Source organism: Molossus molossus, unplaced genomic scaffold (assembly GCF_014108415.1).
Source record: "Molossus molossus isolate mMolMol1 unplaced genomic scaffold, mMolMol1.p scaffold_m16_p_12, whole genome shotgun sequence".
Lineage (NCBI taxonomy): Eukaryota > Metazoa > Chordata > Mammalia > Chiroptera > Molossidae > Molossus > Molossus molossus.
The window spans coordinates 26,988,568-27,013,415 of NW_023425347.1; the positions used below are offsets into that span (position 1 = coordinate 26,988,568).

Below are 24,848 nucleotides of genomic sequence, written 5' to 3' on the forward strand. Positions count from 1 at the left end.
TGCCTTTCTTTCATGAGCGATCTCTGGGCGAGGCCAGCAGGCCAGCGATGAGAAAGCGGTGGCCCGGCCATGAGGGACGGCAGTGTGCAGGGGCAGGTAAGGGTGAGACTCGACAGCAGAACAGGTGTTTGCTCTCTGTGGCAGTCTGCAAAGCATGCTTTGGGGCCTGAAGGCCACCAAGGAGGTAATTTTTCCACTGGCTCTTGAGGCAACAAAGGAAGAGAGGTCATTCCAGGTAGAGACAACAGGTGCAAGGCGCTGAGATGCTGAGCCAGCGTATCGGTTCTGTGTGGCCAGAATTCAGGGTGTTTATCGGACAGTGGCGGGGAATTGTACTGGGACGGTAGCAAGGATCCAATTGAGTGGAGCAGTGTAAGAAAAAGTTATTTTCTTAAGTAAAATTAAAGCCCAGGATAGCAAAATCTAGCCCTGGAAAAAAGCTTTCCTGATGAACAGGACCTCACAGAGCCTGACTCTGCTCCCTCCCAGGTTTTTCCACCCACCGGTAACTCTCAATACTAAAGCCTCAGGGGATACTTGTCATTGGAGCTGTGTAGCTGGGACTTTTTTCTTTAGATGGCCACACACATACACACACACACACACACCTTTTCTTGAATATGCTCTTTGACATTCTCTATGAGACTGCCTTCAAAAGAATTTAGCAAACATTAAAGCTGAAAGTGATGAGTAATAAAGAGTATTGGAAGTTAAGAGGTCCGCTGGTCCCAGTCCAGGTTCCCATGGATGGATATCCAGTATCGCCAAGACCAGCGCCTTTGTCAGCCTCATCAATGACAGCTTGCTGGGGAAAGGCAGCGAGCCAGGACTCCTCCGAAGCTGCCTGTTATGTAGGCTGATGGAGATCGTAGAATCACAGGGGGCTTTAGTTAACTCATTTAACAGAAAAGACATTCATTAGAACTGTTTGATTTTCATGAAAACAAAACCTGTAGGCTGGGAGGGTACTCTGTCCTTTCAGAAATCACATTAGAGGAAAGCCTGGGCGGACCTTTTCCTCTGCGTCCTGGCCATTTGCCACTTTCTATCAATTCTACCTTTATATTTACGTTTTAAACCCATTCTTCTATTTACTTTCCTTTCTGTAACCCTAGTAAGGACTCTACTATATTTTATCTGAAATATCATAATAGCTTCTTAACTGGTCATATGGTCTCCCCCTATCTTTTTAGTCATCTCACTCATTGTTGCTAACCCCATGTTGTTAAAACACAGCTTTGAACACGCCATGTTCTGCTCCTGAACACTCTGTAACTCCCTATTGCCTCCAGAGTGACAGCGTTTCCCAAATCTTTTGCACTCTATAATTTGGCATTAACTTACTTTTCCCATTGTACTACCTACTGCACTGTCTTCATGCTATAGCTAAAGTGAAGTACAGTGTCCTTCTGTAGTGCCAGGTTTATTCCGCTTGCTGTGCCCTTTTCTCCAACTTGCCTCACGTTCAAGTATTACCCACCTTCAAAGCTCACTCCAAATGCCCACACTTCCATGAAGCAAGCTCTCATCCTGTTGGTAAGATGGGATTTCTCCCACCTGGTATCTATCTCCCATGGCACATGACCCTGTATCTCTCTTGTAGAACTTACTACCGTATTACATTTTGTGCTAAGTGGTATTTGCATAGGTCAAGAATAAAAACTCCTGAACCACAAAGTTTGGGGTCTTGTCTTCGAATGCCACATAGCCCCTAGCACGGCATCTTCCCTCCTAACACAATGTCTTGCCCTTCAGTGGCAGTTTGTTTGTTGAATTAATTAGTTAAGTATTTCATCCCAGCCCTGGTACAGCTTCCACCGGGGGCACGACTGCCGCATTTTGTTTAGCTGTCCAAAGAGAGTGCACATCAAAATGTGTTTCGTCTTTCTGTTTTGTGTGGAAGGTGGTGATTGGTAGTTTGGGGTTTGGGGCACAGGCAAGCTGAAGAGGTGCCAGTTTATAAAAAGTACCCTGGAAATCAGCTCATCACAATGCTCCGAAGGCGTCTTACAGGCACAAAAGCACAGCTTTGGAGTTGCAATCTGAGCTCCCTTTCCTGCGTCCCTAATTACTCGTGTGGGCTTCTTTTGTTGGAGGTTTTTTTTTCCGTTCTTGGACTTTTTCCCTGCTTGACAGCCCTGAACACCCTAACACTAGACACATTTGTTTCATCCTTTACTCCAAAAGGATTTTATAGGATCAATTTGTTTAAGCAAACTTTTAATTTGGTTTTGTTTTCTCTTCACAGACTTTATTTGTAAAACTGGAAAGTGTGTGCACAAAATCAGATGATTAAAGTGAATGAAATGCCAGAAAGAAGAAAGAGAATTCAGTCTCAGGGGACATTGGGACAAACTAATGGCATATATCCCAGATGGTTGTCTTGAGTGTTTTCACATTTATAACAGCAAAATGTTAAATTACTAAAGTACCTGTGTCTTAGTCCATTCGGGCTGCTATAAAAAAAATACCGCAGACTGTGGCTTAAACAGCAAACATTTATTTCTCATAGTTCTGGAGGCTGGGAAGTCCAAGATGAAGTTGTTGGTGGATTCATCTTGAGTAGGGCCCAGTTCCCAGTTTCCAGTTCATCTGTTTTTATAACCTCACATGGCAGACAGGAACGTGATCCCTCTGGGGTCTCTTTTGTAAGAGCCTGAATCCCATTCATCAGGGCTCCACCCTCATGACCTCAGCACCTCCCAAAGGCTCCGCCTCCTAAACCATCACACTGAGCATTCAATTTTAATTTATGAATTTGGGGAGGACACAAACATTCAGACCATACCAACATATATCAGGTAGTATGCTGTCAACTTCCAGAAAGGAAATAAGTGACTACAAGTGGTCCAAATAATATTGTTTTATTTCACAAAACAAAACATCCAGAGGAAGGCAATTCCTGCAGCTCATAATATCAGCCAAGGACGGAGTCTTGCTACGTCTCTGCTCTCCTCTCCTCTCCCAATAAGTCAGCAGTAGTTCCTCTTATAACCACTGAATGGCCGACATGGCTGGAAACATCATGTCTTCACACACCACATGCAAACAGGAAGACATGGGATGTAGCAGAAGGCCTTTCTCAGCATACTACTCCCTTTCATTAGAGAGGAACGTTTTCCCCAGAATTCCTCAGCAGCTTAAGTCTTAGTGAACTGAATTGGGCCTCATCTCTGGGCCAATCACTGTCAAAGGCAAATTCTAAAACTATGATTGGCGGAGGCCAATCACATCATTCCCTGGAGCCAGGCACATTGCCAGGTGGAAAGGAAATGGGGTTGTGAGAGTAAGAAAAGGGGAAAATGGTTGTGGGGAGGACAACTCACTGAACCTGTCAAATCCTATGGATGCTTTGCATCTAGTTTAATACTACAGAGGTACTTTATAAGTACTGACAGGAGTGAATGAAGGACTTTCCATTCATAGGCATACCTCATTTTAGGGCCCTTTGCTTTATTGTGCTTCAAAGATATTGCATTTTTAACAAATTGAAGACAAGACTCTCTACCAGCAAAATGATTACAACTTGCTTGATTGCAATATTCAATTTCTTGCAGTGGTCTGGAACCAAACCCACAATATCTCGGAAGTATGCCTGTAGATTAACCCAAACCCAATCAAATAATAATTTTAACTTAGCATTATTATTATCAAAAGAAATGGTGATGGCCCCTGCTGGTGTGGCTTAGTTGGTTGGAGCATCATCCCGTACACCAGAAGGTGAGGTAGGGCTCCATCCCCAGTCGGGGTGCATATGGGAAGTAGCCAATTGATCTCTCTCTCTCTCTCTCTTTCTCTCTCTCTCTCTCAAATTGACAAACATATCCTCGGGTGAAGATTTAATCAAAGAAGAAGAAATGATGATGAAGGGCTGAATCTAAAAGTCTAAGACCATCCACCTGATTTAAGCTGTTGTTTGTTTTATTATCCTGGGTATTATTATACACACTTACTGGAAACATTTCTCTTATGTTTGCTTAAATTAAGCTGAAAGCCTATCACTATTTATTCTTTTCATGTTGGTTGCTAAATTAAATAGTGGCTTATGTGTAATTACTGGGCCTGGAGGCTTATCCTGACTTGTGGGTAAATTCCTCTCAATCTGCCAGTCGTCGTGAGCTTTTATTCAAACTGAGCCACCCAACCTTTATCACTTCCTGCTAGCCTGACTACAGCTGTCATTTATCTTTTATCACTGCTTCACAGTATGCTCCCTTGTATCCTTACTTTTTCTGATGTTCTTTCCCACCTCAAATTTATTTTATTTACTTTTGCATGGATTGCATTCACATGTTCACCACTATGTTCTTTGATCATGCTGCAATCTAACATTGCCCAGAGATATATAAATTCCCCCTAGGGAAACCTTCAAGGTTACAAATCAGATATAAGACTCCAAATATCAGAGTGCTCTTTGAAGCTGTGCTTCATATTGAGCCATTCAAGAGACAGCAGGGGAAATGAACAGAGCAACTGAGCAATTCAAGAAGAATGACTAAAATGCCAGGGAACAGAAAGATATTTTGGCCTCAAAAAAAAAAGAAAGAAAGAAACTCAGAAAACCGTGGGCCAAACTGCGTGCCAACATTGTAAAGAGACAGGAGCACAAAACTTGTCTGAGGTCTGTTACAGAAGGCCGATTTAGGTAAAGAAGAGAATGATGCCTGAAAGCGTTTTGAGGAGGAACAGCGATGGGGTAGTCGCTCAGAAGGCGTTCTTTGGTGCTCTGTGACTTTGAGTCACTTTAACAGGGTGTCAAGGTTTGTCCCTGCTTTCCCATCTTCCTCCATTGCCTGCTGCTACCCACCCGCTTCCTCGACAGGCTTCACAGGGAAGTAGAAGTGAAATATGGAATTCCTAATAGTTTCTCATATTACAAAGAATCGCTCTAACTTCAGGCAAGCTCTTTCTGCAAATTTAGTTCCCTCGAGACCTTCTGGTAATGCATAATAAAGAATGAAATGGGCACTATTTCATAGACACGTTTGCATATCATTTCCCCTTACCTCTCATTAATTCCCAAATCCCCAACCAATTTTATTCCCTGCTCCTTCATTTTCTTCTTTTTAACTCTCCTCCACTGCTATTCATGCATTTTGACCTACCTCTTCTCCTAGATGCAACAGCAATAATAAAGTTGAAGCAAAAAACTGACTCCCTGTGAACAGCAATGGCTCAGACTTTGTCCTTGCTACCTCTTTCACACCTGGGTGATATGATGCAATGGAGAGTCCCAGCCAGGGAAGCAGTCGATGGGGCTTCTGTGCCAGCTCCACCCTAAGTGTGCCCTTTTCCCTCACATATTAAACGGAAGGGCTTAGCTAGGTGATCACATGCATGGATTTCCTCTCAGAAGCAGTATGGCATATAATTAATAGAAGAGATTTGGAGGTTCTCTAGTTCTACCCAAGAGATTCTAAAGCAGCCTCTTGCAAGCTGAGTAACTTTGGGCAAGATCCTTCATCACCCTGTCTCCAGTTAGGTTTCCCTAACCATAAAATAGGGAAGACTAAAGGACCAACTTGTGAGAGTGTTGTGCACATTAAAAGATTAACACATGCAAAGTGCTTGGAACAGTACCTGGTAAATGCATTCTACACAAGCAGCTATAGCAGACCGTGGATTCTTTTTTTTAAAAACAGCTTTATCAAAATATAAACAGTCCTGGCCAGTTTGTTTCAGTGGTTAGAGCATCAGCCCATGGACCAAAGGGTTTCAGGTTTGATTCCCAGTCAAGAGCATGTACCTGGGTTGTAGATTCCATCCCTGGCCCTGGTTGGGGTCATGCAGGAGGCAACCATTCAACATGTGTCTCTCTCTCTCTCTCCCTTCCTCCCTCCCACTCTATCTAAAAATCAATGGAAAAATATCCTATGGTAAGGATTAACAACAACAAAAAAGAAATATAATTCACATACAACTCACCCATTTCAAATGTATAATTCCACATATTTACAGAGTTGTGCAACTATCACTATAACAATTTTAGAACATTTTTTCACCCCCCCCCAAAAAATGATCCTGTCCTCCTTAGCTCTCACCCTCCTATCACCCACATCTATCCACCCAGCCCTAGGCAACCACAAATCTACTCTCAGTCTCTCCAGATTTGCACGTCTCATGTAGATGGATTATACAGTGTGTGGTCTTTGTGACTGGCTGCTTTCACTCAGTGTAGAGTTCTCAAGGTTTGTCTGTGTTGTAACATGTATCAGTACTTTGTTCCTTGTTATTGCTGAATAATATTCTATGTTTGGATACATCTATTCATCAATTAACAAACATTTGGGTTGTTTCTACAGTTGGGTTATTATGAACAATGCTGCTATAAACATTCATGTACAAGTTTTTGTGTGGACATAACGTTCTCATTTCCCTTGGGTGTAAATCTAGGAGTAGAATTGCTGGGTCCTATGGTGACTCTATATTGTTTTATTCAAGGAATCACCAGACTATTTTTTCAAAGCAGCTGCACCATTTTTCATTCTCCCCAGTAGTGTATGAAAGTTCCAATTTCTCTACATCCTCACCAACACTTGTTATTTCTTGACTTTTTGATTCAAACTATCCTTAAGAGTGTGAAGTGGTACCTCACTGTGGTTTTGATTTGCATTTTCCTAATAACTAATAATGTTGAGCATCTTTGCATGTACGCTACAGATTTTTATAAATCACCTCTTATTGATACTTCAGAAGACCTTATATCACCAAAGGTACTCAAAGCAGATCCAGATCCTGGTTCCCATTAGAGTTTGGGAAGATCAGTCTATATAATTTGACCTCGCGAGGTGAGGACACTAGCCAAGTTCGTAGTGCTATCCCAATCAAGGGCAATTGAAAGAACGGAATGGTACATCTTGAGTTGAACAAGGCTCCTCTTTAGCTTCCATTTCTACCCAGGCCCCGTTCATTTCTAAGAAAGCTCTTTTATTCTAGCATCTTCCAAAGGCCCCAATGATTGTAATTTAGGTTTACTCAGATTCTGCAGCCTTGTTGTCTTTTTCGTGTGTGTGAGCCCTCCCACCGCCTTCAAGGGTATGGAACATTTCTGTCTTTCACTATGCACATGGGAGTAATCCGTATACACGGACAGAAGGTCAAAGTCTTACCACATCTCAAGAAGGAGCCTCCTTAAACTAGCCAAAGCAGTTTAAACCAGATTGTAACCTCGAACAAGTTAATTCACTTCCATTTCCTCATTGGTCAAAAGAGATTCATAATATTTAACTTATAGAGTTCTTATGAGTAGTAAACGAGATGTTGTATATAAACTTTGGCATAGTGCTAGACAAAATAATAAGCCTTTTATTCAATAAATACATATGCATACAGATATGCCTACTTTAAATTATTCTGTCTAAAGTCATCTGCAGGCTGATTCTCCGTCCTCTGGGGTCAGTGGTGCACATCAGGATTAACGTGGGGGCTGCCCTAGAATAGAATTTGTTGGGAGGTTGGGAAATAAGAGAGAAGGACTCCAGACCCACAGGGACCAAATGAACGACTGAATTATCAGAGGGAATTTCCATTTCATAATGCTCCAGTTGAATGAGTTGAAGCAAAAGGCAGAAGTAACTGACTGGACAGTCCAGGGAATCCCCAAGTCACAGGCCCTCTCCCTGTCTGGCCTTGGCCGTTCTTTCAACAATACTGGGGTTTTTCCCTTAAACCTTAGAAGAAAAATCAAAACAGAACAAAGTTCTCTTGCTCTGACCAGAAGGGCCGCATCTCCAACTATTGAAGCATCCTCCGGAGGTGTAATCTGTCATCTTCCACATTATTCCCTTTACCAGGGTTTTACATCACACGGGCATGACAGGGACCAGCTAGAGGCCTGGCAATTTAGCAGAGCGATCACTTGCTGCCATCTATGGGTAGAACATTAAAAGTGACCTAAGGGGAGATGAACATTTATCATCCACTACTGTATATTTCAATGTAATTGTACAAAAAGAACCCAAGGCGTTTTTGCTTATTCATTGATTTTCCTCATATTCAGAAATATAAGAAAGAAAATTTAGGATAACTAGCAATCCTACAACAAATATCATCAAACCTGCCTGAGAACAGTGATTCACAGATTATGTTACTGGTTTGAAAAATAAATTGACTCTGATTTGTCTAGCTCACTAGAGTCTTTAACTGGGACAAATTTTAAGAGCAGAGATAAAATTAGACTAAAAGATTTTTTAATAACAAGAATTGTAATTGTTCTAACTAAAAATAAGCCCATCAAATCTATTACAGCAAAGGTCTATTCGTTGTGGTTATCATGGAATTAGGATCTTCCCAATTATTTTATTTATTTTTTTCTTTTTGATCTTAGAGAGGAAGGGAGAAGGAGAGAGAGATAGAAACATGGATGAGAGAGAACATTGGCTGGCCACCTCATGCATGCCCCCCACTGGGGACCCGGCCCACAACCTGGGCATGTGTCCTGACCAGAAATCGAACTGGCGACCTCTTGGTGCATGGGTCGATGCTCAACCACTGAACCACACTAGCCGGGAGGATCTTTACAATTATTTTAAAATAGTACTTTCTCTCCATTGCTAGAAACAACTATGTACAGACAGGAGAATGGGCTTTAATGAGAGAAGTTCAGTTGTGTCCTGCTTTGCAAATAAGTATAAAACATTTACCCAGTTCTGCCTCCAAACACATCCTTGGAAAGGACAGAAAATGTAATCTCTGATTCACCAAAAAACAGAAACAACAAAAAAAAGTTGTTTTGACTCATCTGGTCTGCTGATTTTAGGCAAATTAAAAAGCTCGGGGTAGGCGAATAGAACAGGAAAATGGGAAATGGCAGCTTTAGTTGGGGAGACAGAGGTGGACACACTTGGGCACACAATTCATAGTCAGCACATCCTGGCTGATATGCCTATCTCCTAGATATGAGATCTTCTAGATATGAGATCTAGAATGAGAAATGAGATCTTCAAAAGCAGAAATAGTATTTTATTTATCTTTGTATACTCCAAAGCTATTCCTAGTGCCTGAAGTTTAAACAATAACTATTTATGGATGTCTAGTCAGCAAAATTTACTTTGCATCTACTGTGTACTAACCACTGTTTTGGGTGCTAATTCTAGGCACTGACCCAGGTAAAAAAAGGAAAGAAGGGAGGGAGGGAGGGAGGGAGGGAGGGAGGGAAGAAGGGAAGAAGGGAGGAAGGGAGGAAGGGAGGAAGGGAGGAAGGGAGGAAGGGAGGAAGGAAGGAAGGAAGGAAGGAAGGAAGGAAGGAAGGAAGGAAGGAAGGAAGGAAGGGAGGAAAGAGGGAGGGAGGGAGGGAAGAAAGAGAGAGGAAGGAAGGGAGGGAGGGAGGGAGGAAGGAAGGAAGGAAGGAAAGGATTATAGTGTGTGTTGAAAGATGGGCACTAATTTTAGTAAAGCAAGCCTATTATAAGACAGAAAGTATAGTATCTTGTTGAGGTGTAAGTTGAGACCAAGGTTATTTGATTTCACTAATAAGTTTACTATGGTGCAACCTGCATTACTAAGAAAATATAATGCACAAAGGCTAAACTCTGGTACAGTATGTTGACTAAATTCAAGTAGATCGGATTATTTCCAGCTAAGAAAGGTAACAATATCACTTTTGGGCGGGGGGGGGAGATTTTCAGCCATTGTTTACTACTGTATCTCTATTACTTAGAACAATTCTTGGCACATAGGGCTCAATAAATATCTATGAATGAATATTAATATCATCCCCTCTTACTAGAGGCCTTCAGAGGAATTTAACAAGAAGCTATTTGAATTCCAACTGGTATCCAAACGCTTGATTTCTGAGGACCTAAAGTTAGTCATTAGCCGGACCATGCAATACTGCTCCGATCTTAGTCTAGTCTTATTGACACTAGCAAATAAATACACATGAAGAAACCAGTACAGCAAGTCCATGGCCTCTTCAATTGCCTTTGCCACAGATCCTTCCTCTGCCACCTCCTGTCTGAGGCTATCTGAAGGGCTCCGTGGCAACCTCTGATTCCATAGCCCAACCATCCGAATGAGATTGCTCTTCCCTCTGTCAGGGGCCATCAGGGGCCCCTGCAATATATTTCCATTTAAGGAGCAAGAGGATTCATACCTATGTAAGAGAAAAAGAAATCATTGTGATCTTTTTAAAACCTAGTTTTAATGGAAAAGACTAAATTCAAATTGTAAATTTTAAATGATATTTAAATACTGTATGTTTCAGTTCACTGAAAAGGATCTTGCCAAGAATTATTTTCAAAGTCACTTTAAAAAAAAAAATCTTCACAGTTTCACTCAGTGGTTAGAGCGTCGGCCTGGGGACCAATGAGTCCCAGGTTCGATTCCTGTCAAGGGCACATACCTGGGTTGCAGTTTGGTCCCCAGTCCTGGTTGGGGTCATGTAGGAGGCAACTAATTGATGTGTCTCTCTCACATCAATGTTTCTCACCCCCCCCCCACCTCCCACTCTATCAGAAGATAAATAGAAAAATCTCCTCGGGTAAGGATTAAAAAAAAATCTTCACCCAAGAACATGTTTTCAATGATCCCCTAGAGAGAGGAAGGTGTAAGGTAGCCAGGCGCCGCGGGTGAGAGGTGGAAAGAAACCGAAGAGCCAAACAGCCGAATAAGCAGAAATCAGGCTTTATTGGGTACACTCCGGACGGGTTCACAGACTCCGGGGTCGAGTCCTAGAAGCCGCGCCCGATGCTGGGGTTTGTGATTTTTATATCTGCCTGTGGCAGCTGGGATTTGTTCGTTAGGGTTAGGTCCTGCGGGGCTACGCATGGGAGCCTCTGGAATGTGAGTCTATTGTCCCGGGGCAAACAGTTCCTGGACTAGGGCAGGAGTTGATCTATAAGTCCGGGGCAAACAGTTCCTGAAACAGGGTGGGAGTTTAGGTTGGGTAATCGAGGTAATGGCTGAAAAGTTTGCCTGGCACCAGTCCCCAAGCTATCCGACAGAAGGGAAGGAAATTGTGAGGGAGAAACATCGATCAGCCACTCACCACCACAACCCCATATGTGTCCCAACCAGGGATCAAGCCCACAACGTGGGTATGTGCCCTAACCAGGAATGAACCCACAACCTTTTGGTGTATGGATGACGCTCCAACCAACCAAGCCACGCTACCAGGGCTCAAAGTCATATTTTCACAGCAGAAAGAGCTCGTTAAAAATAAACCATATATATATCCCTGGCCAGTTTGGCTCAGTGATTAGAGTGTCAGCCCTCAAACCAAAGAGTTGCAGGTTTGGTTCTGGTCAAGGGCATGGACCTTGGATGCCTTTCAGTCCCTGGCCCTGGTCAGGGGTGCGGGAGACAACCAGTCGATGTGCCTGTCTCGCATCAATGTTTCTCTCTCTCTCTCTCTCTCTTCTTCCCACTCTATCTAAAGATAAATGGGGGAAAAATATCCTCAGGTAAGGATTTAAAAAATTAATTAGCCCTGGCCAGTTTGGCTCAACGGTTAGAGCGTCCGCCTGCGGTCCGGAGAGACCCGGGTTCGGTTCCCGCTAAGGGCATGTATCTCGGTTGCGGTTTGTCCCCGGCCCTGGTTGGTCGTGCGGGTGGCAGCCACTCGATGTGTCCCTTTCACATCGATGTTTCCCTCTCTCTCTTTTCCTCTCTCTCCCTCCCACTCTATCTGTACAAAAAATGGAAAAATATCCTTGGATGAGGATAAAAAAAAAATTTAATTAATTAATTAAATAAACTATATAGCCTGGCTGGTGTGGCTTAGTGGACTCAGCATCATCCCAAATACCAAGAGGTTGCTGGTTCGACCCCTGGTTGAGGCACATGTCCAGGTTTTGGGCTCGATTATCAGCGGGTAGCCAATTGATGTCTCTCTCTCTCTCTCTCAAATCATAAAAACATATTAAATTCAAAAATAAATAAACCACGTATGCAAGAACTCTCACTGCAGCCTTGTTTGTAAGTGGAGAAAACTTGAAACTTAATCCAAATGTCCATCAAAAGAGATGAGATAAAGAAATTGTGTTATGTTCATACCATACAGCTATTGGAGGGGGTCAACAGGTGACAATAAGGGGACATCTGCAATACTTTCAACGATAAAGATACATTTTTAAAAAAGAATGAAGTAGATCTGCATGTGCTAATGTGACAAGATATTTAACATCTACAATAAATAGAAAAGAGATGTAAAATGCTCTGCATGTTTCTAATACTAACAACAGCAATAAGGTCAGTAGATGCATATCACAAAATCTGAATTTACAACAAACTATAGGCAGTAATTACTCTAAGCAATAGTGTTATGGAATGATTTCATTTTCAACCTTACTCATCTATACATCATGCAAAATGTTTACAATCATCACATATTTTTTATATTTTTTTTAATTGATTTTTTTGAGAGAGAGGAAGGGAGACACCTCAATTGGCTGCCTCCTGCACACCCCCCACTGGGGATCGAGGGTACAACCCAGGCATGTGCCCTGACGAGGCATCAAACCAGAACCTCTCAGTCCATGGGACAACGCTCAGTCCACTGAGCCACACCAGCTTGGCACACATATTAATTTTTTAAATGCTCCTATTTCATTTTAAATATAAATAGGTATAATAAATTTAAAATTAATAAACTCAAAGTTTAAAATGACAAGTTATATGTAAACTGAATATAGCCTTTCAGAGAGATACTCGGTGTCTCAAGCTTTACATATGTTTATATTCTTTAGTCCAATAATCTTTAATACAGAAAACCTTTATTTATAAAGGGGTTTATTACAATTCTATTGTTATAGCAGAAAATTGCAAACAACCCAAATGGTTAACAGAGAAATAGTTAAATAAACCGCCATCCTCGATAAAATATTATGTAGCCATTTAATAAGAAGTGTTAAGGAGACTATGAAATACTATGAAATGCTTATGTGAAAATGTTAAGGGGAAATGGCAAGATAAAAAATTATATATTCAAATGTGTGCTGTAAGATCTCTCAATGGAAACTAAACCAGAGGCTAAGAATAATGTTGTTTAGCTGGTAACACTCTTGTTTATTTTTCTTCCTTGTACATTTCCATATTTTCCAACTTTCTAATTAACCATTTACTACATTTATAATGGAAAACAATGTGATCATTGCTCTTAATGGGATATTAACGATAGCAGCATTCAGATGACTGACCTGGCATATACATTTATTCACATTTTTTCCTTCATTCTACCCTCAGGTCCATTCTAATCCTACTCCTGACCCTAACTTTCCCAGAGCTCTGGAGCAAACCACCAACCTCTGCACTCAATAGTGATAAATTTAGACTTTTTCATTAGGCTAAAAGAGAAATTGAATAACCTTTGAAAAAATGAAATTCCCACAAAAGGAGATCTGGTCTTCTAATGATTAAGCTTAGCACCACAGGTGCGCAGCTCCTGATTGCTGGAGGGATGGACAGCCCAACAGCAAAAGAGTAGAGTTCCAGTCACAGTTCAGACACTTGCTCAACGAATGTTCTTTCGCCAGTTATTTCATCTCTCCACTTTTAACTTTTTCACTTGTAAAATAACTGGGTTGAACTAGAATCTGAATTTTAGACTTAGAATTTTCCCAACATAAAGGGAATCCCTACTGTGTGCCAGGAACATATCAGATAGATATCACTACTTTAATGGACCTGAAAATAAATGAATATATAAAGAGGATAAGGAAGTTGATCAAGGTAGTGACTGAGCTAGGAGTCAGTCCCAGGCTATCTGGTTTCTTTTTTTTTATCCTCACTCGAGGACATTTTTCCATTTTTTGTTCAGATAGAGTGAGAGGAAGAAAGAGGAAGAGAGAGAGAGAGAAACATCGACGTGAAAGGAACACATCGAGTGGCTGTCACCCGCACGACCCAGGGACAAACTGCAACCGAGGTACGTGCCCTTAGCGGAAACCGAACCCGGGTCTCTCTGGACCGCAGGCCGACACTCTAACTGCTGAGCCAAACCGGCCAGGGCTGGTTTCTTCTCTTTAAGATTTTGTAGGTTAGGGGAGTGAGACTTCAAAGGACTGAATGATTTGTCCAACATACACAGCATGTTAGCCAGTCAGAATCAGGGCCAGAACCCAGATCTCTTGATGCCAATCATATATTTACTTTACTTTTTTCTATTTTTTAAAACTCAGATGCAGATTCGAGTTACTTATAGTCCTCAACACATAGTTCAATATTATTCAATATCAGTAATGCCACTGTCTTGTTTTATTTAATTTTTCACTTTAGTTTCCTATCTGCACTGTAATTTGCCTTTTGGATCTGATATTGCAGTTCACTAATTTGTTCTTCAACTATATAATTCCTACTATGTATCCTTTCTCTCGAGTCTAGTATTTTAATCTTTTTTAACAAAATATAATCAATATATCCAGTATATTATCCTTTATACCTTCTTGTTCCCGCATCATGTTACAAATATCCTCTGTCTTTGATATATTTGATTATTTCCTACTTCTACAGTGACATAATAGTCAGGACAGGATAGGATATGCTGCAATAACAAGTAATCCTGGGAATTTCAATGGCTTATGCAAACAATGTTTTATCTCTTACTCACAGGCAACAGACATTCCTTGCTTTTCTCCAACTGTGACTCAGGCTGCTTTCATTTCACAACTTCACCATTTTGGAGTTCTTCACAAAAATAATAGCAAAAACGTTATGGAGAACTCATATCCCATTAGCCAGAACTAGTGATGTGGCCTTAACCCAACTGCAGAGAAGGCTGGAACATGATAGATAAGCTCATGGGCATTTGGTGAGCACCAACTACAAGGGCAGCTTCCTTAGCTTACTGTCTCTCTTTTGTTGCATTGTGCCCCTTAGGTGTCTGTGAGCTCATTTTCCCCTGGGAATTAGTTCACTGTCCCTTATCCTCATGTTGGCTAGAAATGTGTATCTGTGGGAGGGGCCCAAATCCAGGCCCTAGCAGGTATTGTTCTTATTAGATTTTGTTGTAGACCAACGAGACAGACCAGACTCAGACTCCAAACTGGGTTCAAATTAAGAGAGTTTTATTAGCCCCGCTCAGCGACTGTTCCATCCTACTCAGAGGAGAGAGCAGCCCCGAGCTCAGGGGGAGGGTTGCTTATATAGTTGTCTTAGCCCCTGTTAAGGAATTTGGGTGAAGGGTATGCGAGCAAGCAAACACGTACAGAAGCAGGTATTTGCAGTTAGCCATTATGCCTGAGGGAGCAAGCAGTTCTGTGTACACAAAGCAATGGTTATCTATACAATGCAGTGGTTATCTATTAGCAGCTAGTTCTTGCCATTCCCTTAAAATCCAGGGGGTAAGGTCATGTGTTTGTCCTTTACAATTTAAGGAGGGAAAGTATGCCTAGGACATAGCCAAAGTCCCCTGTTTCATAAGGAATTTGACCACCAGCCCTACACACACTTGACCCTGACCTTCAGGTAAGCTTTTAATTCTCTGCCCCAGGCATTGTTCTTCAAGATAAAATGGATGTAATCACCTACTGTTCAGGGTGTGGAAGAGGAAGAGAATGCCCAGTAGTGGCTCTACTCCCTGATGTTATCCCTACCTCACGTCCACAGCACAAAACAAATGCTGCTGTTTGTCCCACAAAGGTAAAGGCCATGAGCCGCCCAAGGCCATAGAGCAGGAGTAAAGGAGGGGAAAAAAGGTATGTTCGAGTGGTCACAAGTTGTTGAATGCAAACTTCCTCTTCCCAACTCCCATTTCTTTCTCCAGCTGGTCACAACCTCCTTGAAGGTTTTCTGCACTTTGCTTCTCAGATTCACGTGCAGCTTTAATTTCACTGGCATCCCCAGGGTTAGGGTGGGGCAGAGGGGGGAAGCAGGTGCCTGTCCTAGGTCCCTGACTCGTAGACATCAGAGTCCAGACCATTTCTACTGCAGCATTTCTAATGCCTCCTTGGAAATGGACAAGAGCTCTAAAATAATGAGCTTTCCCAGAGAACACCGGACTTCTTTGCTTCTATCTTGGAATGAGGGTACCTGGTACTGGTACATAACAAGGGCTCAAAACATGTTGCCTCAACTTGATGGCTTGACTTGAATATCCCATTCCCTTCATGTGAAGAGGAAACCATTTCTCCCAAAATATGCAGTCCTAATGAGTGTAGCCACCCCCAGTACACGTTACCTTTCTTGCGAGAAGCCAGAACTTGGCACGCTCTTTTCTCAAGTTCTTGTTCATATCTGGACAACACTTAGAAGAATGAGATAAGAGGTCAGACATGAAGTTCATGAGGTGACTATTTTCTAATTTGCACTTGCCTGGAAGTTGAGCAATTATGATCATAATTAAATACCAGGAAGCAAACAAATGAGATATTGTTGTCAGCATTTTTTGTTATGAGGGGACACTATGTATGATTTATTTATAACTATGCCTAAACTATAATAAATGTAAACATTTCAATCCTAAAAGTATAACCTAAACTGCAGTTAAAAATAAATCCTGCCCAGCCAGTGTGACTCAGTGGATTGAGCATAATCCCATGGACTGAGAGGTCCTGGTTCAATTCCCAGTCAGGGCACATGGCCACAGTGCAGGCTGGATCCCCAATAGGGGGCGTGCAGGAGGCAGCCAATCGACATTTCTCTCTCACATTGATGTTTCTATCTCTCCCTTCCTCTCTCTCCAAAAAGTCAATAAAAACATTTAAAAAATGAATTAATTAAATAAATCCTATTTCTACAACCACTTAATTGAAGCACAACATATAATTAGAAAAGTAAAAAGGTAAAGTTACCTTTTTTTCCCTTCAGCCCAGCATCTCCACTATAACAGATGCTGTTGATTGCTTACTTCAAAATCATCCCCTACCTGTTTGTTTGTGCCTTACCTACCTCAAACTATAGAGTATAAAAACCTCAGAGATTTGCTTTGCCAACCTACCTTTCAGCCAGGGTAGCTAAAGAACCCAGTTCTGACCCAACGTTTGTAAGAGAAATCTCCTTGGAGGAGCAGCAGAAGAAAGACGTTTGCCATCCTGCCCTTTCCCCTCTTTCCACTGCTTCCCACCTTCAAAAATAGTAACAATATCTGGGGCTGTCGTATTATCTGGCAACCATGAAGCAGCACAGCTTCATATGAAAAAGCAACAAAATTAGAATAGTAGAGCAAGCCCTGGCTGATTTTGACTCGGGGGGGTTCGGTTCCCACTAAGGGCACGTACCTCCGTTGCCGTTTGTCCCTGGCCCTGGTGAGGTCGTGTGAGTGGCAATCAGTTGATGTCTCTCTCTCACATCGATGTTTCTTTCTCTCTCTCTGTCTCCCTCCTTGCTCTATCTGAAGATGAATGCAAAAGTGTCCTCAGGTGAGGATAATAAAAAATAAAATAAAAAATAGCTAAAACAAAAAAAGAATAGCAGAGCAGAATGATAGTAAGGTGTTCTTAAAATGTCCTTAAAGACACTGTTGAGCTGCTGCAGCAAACTTGAAAATGCCTGTCCCCAAATTTCCTGTTAAGATAATTAAATGCTTTATAACCTTAGCAACTATATGTTGGTATATTACTCACAGCTAAAATATTCCTAAAAATTAATATATCTTCTTTGGACAATGTTTATTCAGGTCTTTTGCCCATCTTAACTGGATTACTAAAATTTTTGCTGTTGAGCTGTATGAATTCTTTATATATTTTGGATATTAATTTCTTATCAGATATATGGTTTGGATATTTTCTTCCATTCCATAGGGTGATTTTCAATTTTGTTTATAGTTTATTTTGCTGTGTAGAGGTTTTTTAATTTGATGTAGTTCTACTTGTTCATGTTTGGTTTTGTTGCTTGTGCTTTTAGTGTCATATCCAAAATGTATTGCCAAGACTGATGTCAAGGAGCTTTCTCCTTAAGTTTTCTTCTAGGAGGACAAAGTAGGACAAAGTAGGTGGGATCACAATACCAGATATCAGGTTATACTACAAAGCGACTGTAATCAAAACAGCCTGGTACTGGCACAAGAACAGGCATATAGACCAGTGGAACAGAACAGAGAACCCAGAAATGGACCCAAGGCAATATGCTCAATTAATATTTGACAAAGGTGGCAAGAGCATACAGTGGAATAAAGACAGCCTCTTCAATAAATGATGTTAGGAAAATTGGACAGCTACATGCAAAAAAAATGAAACTAGACCATCAACTTACACCATACACAAAAATAAACTCAAAGTGGATAAAAGACTTAAATGTGACCCGTGAATCCATAAAATTCTAGAAGAAAATGTAGGCATCAAAATTTCAAACATCATGCGGAGCAGAATTTTCACTGATACATCACCTAAGGCAACAGAAACAAAGGAAAAAATGAACACATGGGACTACATCAAACTAAAAAGCTTCTTCACAGCAAAAGAAACAATCATCAAAATTGAAAGGCAACTTACTGTATGGGGGAACATCATTACCAATGATACATCAGATAAGGGGTTAATTTCCAAAATATATGGAGTACTCATACAACTCAACAAAAGGAAAAAAGAAAACCCAATTAAAAAATGGGCAGAGGAGCTGAATAGATACCTCTCCAAATAGGACATACAAATGGCTAAGAGACATATGAAGAAATGCTCAACATCACTAATCATCAGAGAGATGCAAATTAAAACAACAATGAGGTATCACCTCACACCTGTCAGAATGGCCGCCATTAACAAATCATCAAACAACAAGTGTTGGCGAGGAAGTGGAGAAAAGGGAACTCTAGTACACTGCTGGGGGGAATGCAGACTGGTGCAGCCACTGTGGAAAACAATATAGTGTTACCTCAAAAAATTAAAAATTGAACTTCCATTTAACCCAGTGACCCCACTGCTGGGAATATACCCTAAGAAGCCTGAAACACCAATCAGGAAGAATATATGTACCCCCATGTTCATAGCAGCATAATTTACAATAGCTAAGATCTGGAAACAGCCCAAGTGTCCATCAGTAGATGAATGGATAAAAAAGCAGTGGTACATATATACAATGGAGTACTATGCAGCTGTAAGAAAGAAAGATCTCTTATCCTTTGAGACTACATGGAGGGATCTGGAAAGTATTATCCTAAGTGAAACAAGCCAAGCAAAAAAGGACAAATACCACGTGCTCTCACTTATATGTGGAATATAATGAATATAACAGTCTGAGGAATACGGTAGACCCAGAAACATGGAAGTAGGGTACAGACTGACAACCCTCAGAAGAGGGGGTGGTGGGGGTGGGAAGAGATAAACCACAGAACTTATATGCATGTATGCATGACCAATGGACATGGACAACAAAGCCCAGGACGGGGCAGGGGGGTTGGTGAGGAGGGTGCTAATGGGGTAAAAATGGAGAAACATCTATAACAAAAATAAAATTTAAAAAATTAATAGTAAAAAATTAATTTAAAGTTTTCTTCTAGGAGTTTTATGGTTTCAAGTCTTATGTATAAGCCCTCAATCCATTTTGAGTTAATTTTGTGGATGTTATAATCGTGGGCCCAATTTCATTCTTTTGCATGTGAATATCCAATTTTACCAACACCATTTATTGGCAATACTATCCATTCCCCAAGGGGTATTCTAGGCTCCCTTGTCAAGTATTAACTAACTGTATTATGTGCAGGGGTTTATTTCTTGGTTCTCGGTTCTGTTCCATTGGTCTATGTCTGCTTTTATGCTGGAATCATACTGTTTTGAGTACCATAACTTTGTAGTATAGTTTGAAATCAGGAGATGTGATTCTTCCAGCTTTGTTCTTCTTTCTCAAACTTTCTTTGGCTATTTGAAGTCTTTTGTGGTTCTATACAATTTTTTCTATGTCTGTAAAAATTCTCTTAGAATTTTAATAGAGATTGCATTGACTTCGTAGATGGCTTTGTGTTTTTTGTTTGTTTGTTTGTTTTTTAATGTTTCAGATAGTTTGTCGTTGGTGTACAGAAATGCTATTGATTTTGTATGTTGATTTTATATTCTGCAACTTTATTGAATTTGTTAATTAGTTTTTTTGTGGAATATTTAAGGTATTGTATATACAGTCATCCCTTGATACCAAAATCCATGGATGCTCAAGTCCCTTATATAAAATGATGAAGTATTTGTATGTAACCTACACACATCCTCCCATATACTTTAAATCATCTTCAGATTACTTATAATACCTAATGCAAAGTAAATGCTATGTAAAAAGTTGTTATACTATATTGTTTAGGGAATAATAACAAGGAAAAAAGAAAAGTCTGTACACGTTCAATACAGATGCAACCATTATAGGCCTAACTACTACACATCGGCAACAACGTAACTTTCTAAAAATATATTTTTATCTGTGGTTGGTTGAATCCATGGATGTAGAATGCATGAATATGGAGGGCAAACTGTATAAGATCATATCATCACCAAAAAGAGACCATTTTACTTCTTCCTTTCTGATTTGAATGACTTTCATTTCGTTTTTCTTGCCTGATTGCCCTGGCTAGGATTTCCAGTACGATATTGAATAGGAGTGTTGAGAGTGGGCATCCTTGCCTTATTTCTCATCTTAGAGGAATAGCTTTCAACCTTTCACCATTAGGTATGATGCTAACTGTGAGTTTGTCATATGTGGCCTTTATTATGTTGAGGGATGTTCCTTTTATATACCCAATTTGTTGAGTTGTTTTGTTTTGTTTTTTACCATGAAAGGATGTTAAGTTTTGTCAAATGCTTTTTCTGTATCTACTGAAATAATTACATAATTTTTATGTTTTATTCTATTAATGTGATTTATCATATTTATTTATTTGCATGTATTGAACCATCCTTGAATCTTAGAAATAAGCCCCATTTGATAATGGTGTAGGAAATTATATGCTATTAAATTTGGTTTGCTAGTATTTTGTTGAGAATTTTTGCATCTTTATTCTTCAGATATATTGGCTTGAGTTCTCTTTTCTTATAGTGTCCTTATCTAGCTTGGTATCAGAGTAATGCAGGCCCCATAAAATAAGTTTCGGAGTGTTCCCTCTTCTTCAATTTTTTGGAAGAGTTTGAGAAGGATTGGTATAAATTCTTTAAATATTTGGAAGAATTCGCCAGTAAAAGCATCTGGTCCTAGGATTTTCTTTGTTGGGAGGACAGCTCTCCTATTTAGATGCTAGTACATTAGTAATTGCTAAGTTTTTAACTTCAGTAAGTATCCTTTGACTAAAGTCACATTTAGCAGTTTGTCAATCTAAAATTGAATTTATAATTTCAACTACCTTAAAGCTATACAAATTCCTGGCACAGTGCATATCGACCAGCTGTGATTACCTAATGCTTCATCACAAATAGCTGACAGCCCTCTAAGAACCGAATTATCACCTGGAGGGAAAGCAAGGGAGAGCAAGTGCTAGAGAGGCTAGCGGCTTCCATCACTACCCAAACACTAGATCCATAGTCCACCTGGGAACATGGTAAGAATTTTATTTTTTCTAAACTTATCAACTGTTACCTTCTTCCTGTACTCTTTAGGAAAATCCTCAAGATGGGGGAATGAATGTGTGTTGAATTAAATCATTTCCTAAGTACCCGGAGCCATCTACAATGCAAGTACTAGTCAGACATAATCCCTCTTGTCTCAAAAGTATTGGTTACTAGGTCTGTAGTTAAAGAGTCAACAAAACAGGCAGCCTGTTGGAAAAGAGGCACTGAAGTCGAAATGGGCTCTGTATATATTTGGCAACATAATAACTCCAAAATGAACCTAACAAAATAGAAAATGGGTTTATAAAATGAGTCCCAATGGTTGAAACTTCACCTGATATTCTTTGTTCTGTGGTTTTTAAACTATTAAGAATTATACAAATATCATTCTTCAGACTGGTAAAATGATCACATTGTTTTTTATAAATGTTGCTTATCCTCAGAGGATAAATTCTTCAATCACACTTAGTGCAGTAATGCTGAAGCAGAGATGAGACTAGGCAGTATATGCAGATGAAATAAGTAGCTACATGTCCTGTAGAAAGACTCCCTGGAAACAGAGTCTAACATAGAGGCATGAAGTTGGTTCATCTGCAAGTGATCTCAGGAGATGCACCTGGAAAAAAATGAGGAAGGTGGGAAATAGGAAAAAGGAAAGACTGCTTTGCAATGCGGTGGTGACAGAGACCTCAGCAAACCCTTCAAAGAGCTTTGGAACTGGCACGGACCTCCCATACTGAGGTAAGAGGATGTTACAGACTGAATTGTGTTCCCCAAAATTCCTACATTGAAGCCCTAACCCCTCGTGCCTTAGATGGCAACTCTATGTGGAGATCAGGCCTTTAAAAAGGTGGTTAATGTTAAACGAGGTCCCAGCAGTGGGTTCTGGTCCCACAGGATTGGTGTCTCTATAAGAAGAGGAAGAGACACCAGAGAAGCATGCACATAGAACAAAGGCCATGTGAGGACACAGCACAGAAGGCCGCCGTCCACAAGTGTGATTCGTCATACAGCTGACGCCCAACTATGTAACCACCGATCCTGCCCGGTCAAAGCAGCCAGCACCTTCAACTGTCAGGACGATTCTTTTAGAAGAACCCACCTAAGTGCTGAGGCAGCAAGAAAAAACATACCTTGAGCAGCTGTGTCACCAAACAGATCACATGTGAGAGAAACACAGTAGCAGATGTTGATGAGAAAGCCAGTGCTGTAGTGTTTGACTTTTCTGTGCCTTCCTCAGACACAGTCATCCGTAGCTCTCAGCCAGCCTCTGTGTGCCCCCAACAAAAGTCAGTATTGGTTTCTCCACCAGCAGCAATATCCACAGGAGGAATGCCACCTCTGGCGGTCATCTGTCACATGGTTCCCCTCCCTGCAAACAACCCTGTTATGACAACAGTTGTTCCCAGCACTCCACCCAGTCAGCCACCAACCATCTGCCCGCCCCTTGTGTTCATGGGCCCTCAGGTGCCCAAAGGCGCTGTCATGTTTGTTGAGCCCCAGGCCGTTGTCCAGAACCCAGAGCCTCCAGCAGTGAGCCCAAATGGCACCAGACTCTCCCACTGCCCCTGCTCCAGGGTTTTCCCCTTTGGCAGCAAAAGTCACTCCTCTGACAGACTCATCGAGGATAAGAAGGCACATCAGAGCCATCCAGGATGTGGCCCGACGTACTTTAAAAGTTCTCCTCTGAGGGCCCACGTGAGAACACACACAGGAGAAAAGCCTTTATAGCTGTAGCTGGACAGGTTGTGAAAGGAGGTTTGCCTGTTCTGATGAACTGCCCAGACTCCGATGAACCCACACGGGTGAGAAGAAATTCGCCTGTCCCATGTGTGACCGGCAGTTCATGGGGGGTGACCATTTGACTAAGCATGCCCGGCGTCCTCTGTCAGCCAGGAAGCTCCCAAGCTGGCAGATGGAAGTGAGCAAGTCGAACGACACTGCCCTACCTCCAACCGCTGCTCACACACAGTGACAGCTCAGAAGGTGAAAAATCAGAACTAACTTTGGTCACAGCTGGGAGCCATGGTAATCTAAGAATGCTTCCACTGCCAGGCTATGGCCCCCCGGTGCGCACGGGCTGAAAGCAGAAGTCCTGCAGCTTGGGGAGAAAGCCCAGCCTGGGTTGGATGACAAGAAGTGCTGTGGTCACAGGCACGTCACAGAGCGGCAGGATTCGTTTCTTATCACATAAGACATGAGAAAGCCTTTATTCCTTTAAATATTTTTTGAAGGTTTCAGGTGAGGTCAGCACCAGCAGCACAGATTTGGGATTTGTGTGCACAATTTGTTACTTTCATTTTGCCATTTCTAGCCCTGGCTGGTTTGGCTCAGCGGTAGAGTGTTGGCCCTCGGACCAATCAGTCTCGGGCTCGATGCCAGCCAAGGGCATGTACCTTGGGTTGGTTGTGGTTCGTCTCAGGCCCTGTTTGGGGTGGTGCAGGAGGCAACCAGTCCATGTGTCCCTTTACGTCGATGTTTCTCTCTCTCTCTCTTTCTCGCTCACTCTCTCTCTCCCTCCCTATCTATCTGAAGATAAATAGAAAAATATCCCTGGGTGAGGATTAAAAAAAATTTTTGCCGTTTTCACTTGAGACCAACTTTTCAATGTGATTCTTCTAAAGCACTGGTTTCAAGAGTGTAGAGACTGGAAATCAATATAACGGTACAGAGATGGAGATATAAAATCAATTTTTGTTATTACAAATATTGTCATCTTTTCTTAGAGTTATCTTGTTTACTATTCATAGTCTTTCCAGTCAACTTTATGAATGTAGTTGTTAAATAGACCTAGGAGTTTTGCATTATTGATGACATTTGGAATTGATTAGCTGTATATTGCTAAAGGGGACCCAGAGATTTGGAATCCTCAATAATTTAATTCCTTTGGAGCGTAGCTACAATTTTTTTTTTCATTTTTGTTTTGAAAGTTTAACAAATGACTATATGTAGGTATTTTATTCTTCTTTGAACTTTAGTTTGCCTGCAGTTTCTTGTATAGATTTGAAAATTGTATACCAATGTGTTTTCTCTAGAGACTAAGATACATTGCACTTGGTTTAGAAAAAAATTCGAAGATGAAAATATATATTGTAAAAAAGGGATGTCAAGAATTTTAGATAACTCCTTGAAAAAGATGGCTTATGTCATTAATAAGGAACCCTTATGTTATGAGGATATAACATGTGCTTTATTGAATTAGAAAGATAATGACCATTTTTCACAGATATAGTCCTGTTAATTTGTAGGAGGTTTATGGGGGGATGTGGAACTAGATGCGTAGAAAAATTACTAGAGCATTCACTTTTGTTAACAGTATTTCTGTTACATTCTGTTGTGTAGTGGATGATATACACAGTGCTAAAACAAAAGTAAATTGTTTAAAATATATAATGAAAAATGTCCCTATGTCTACCCATTTAAAATCTTTCTCTATATTGGGTCTAGGTATCTGAC

The 24,848-nt window shown here is 41.0% G+C and overlaps 1 pseudogene; it reads left to right on the forward strand.

The window, feature by feature from the left end:
- Positions 1-69: 69 nt before the first annotated feature.
- Positions 70-23,367, forward strand: LOC118626248 (annotated as a pseudogene).
- The last annotated feature ends 1,481 nt before the right edge of the window (positions 23,368-24,848 follow it).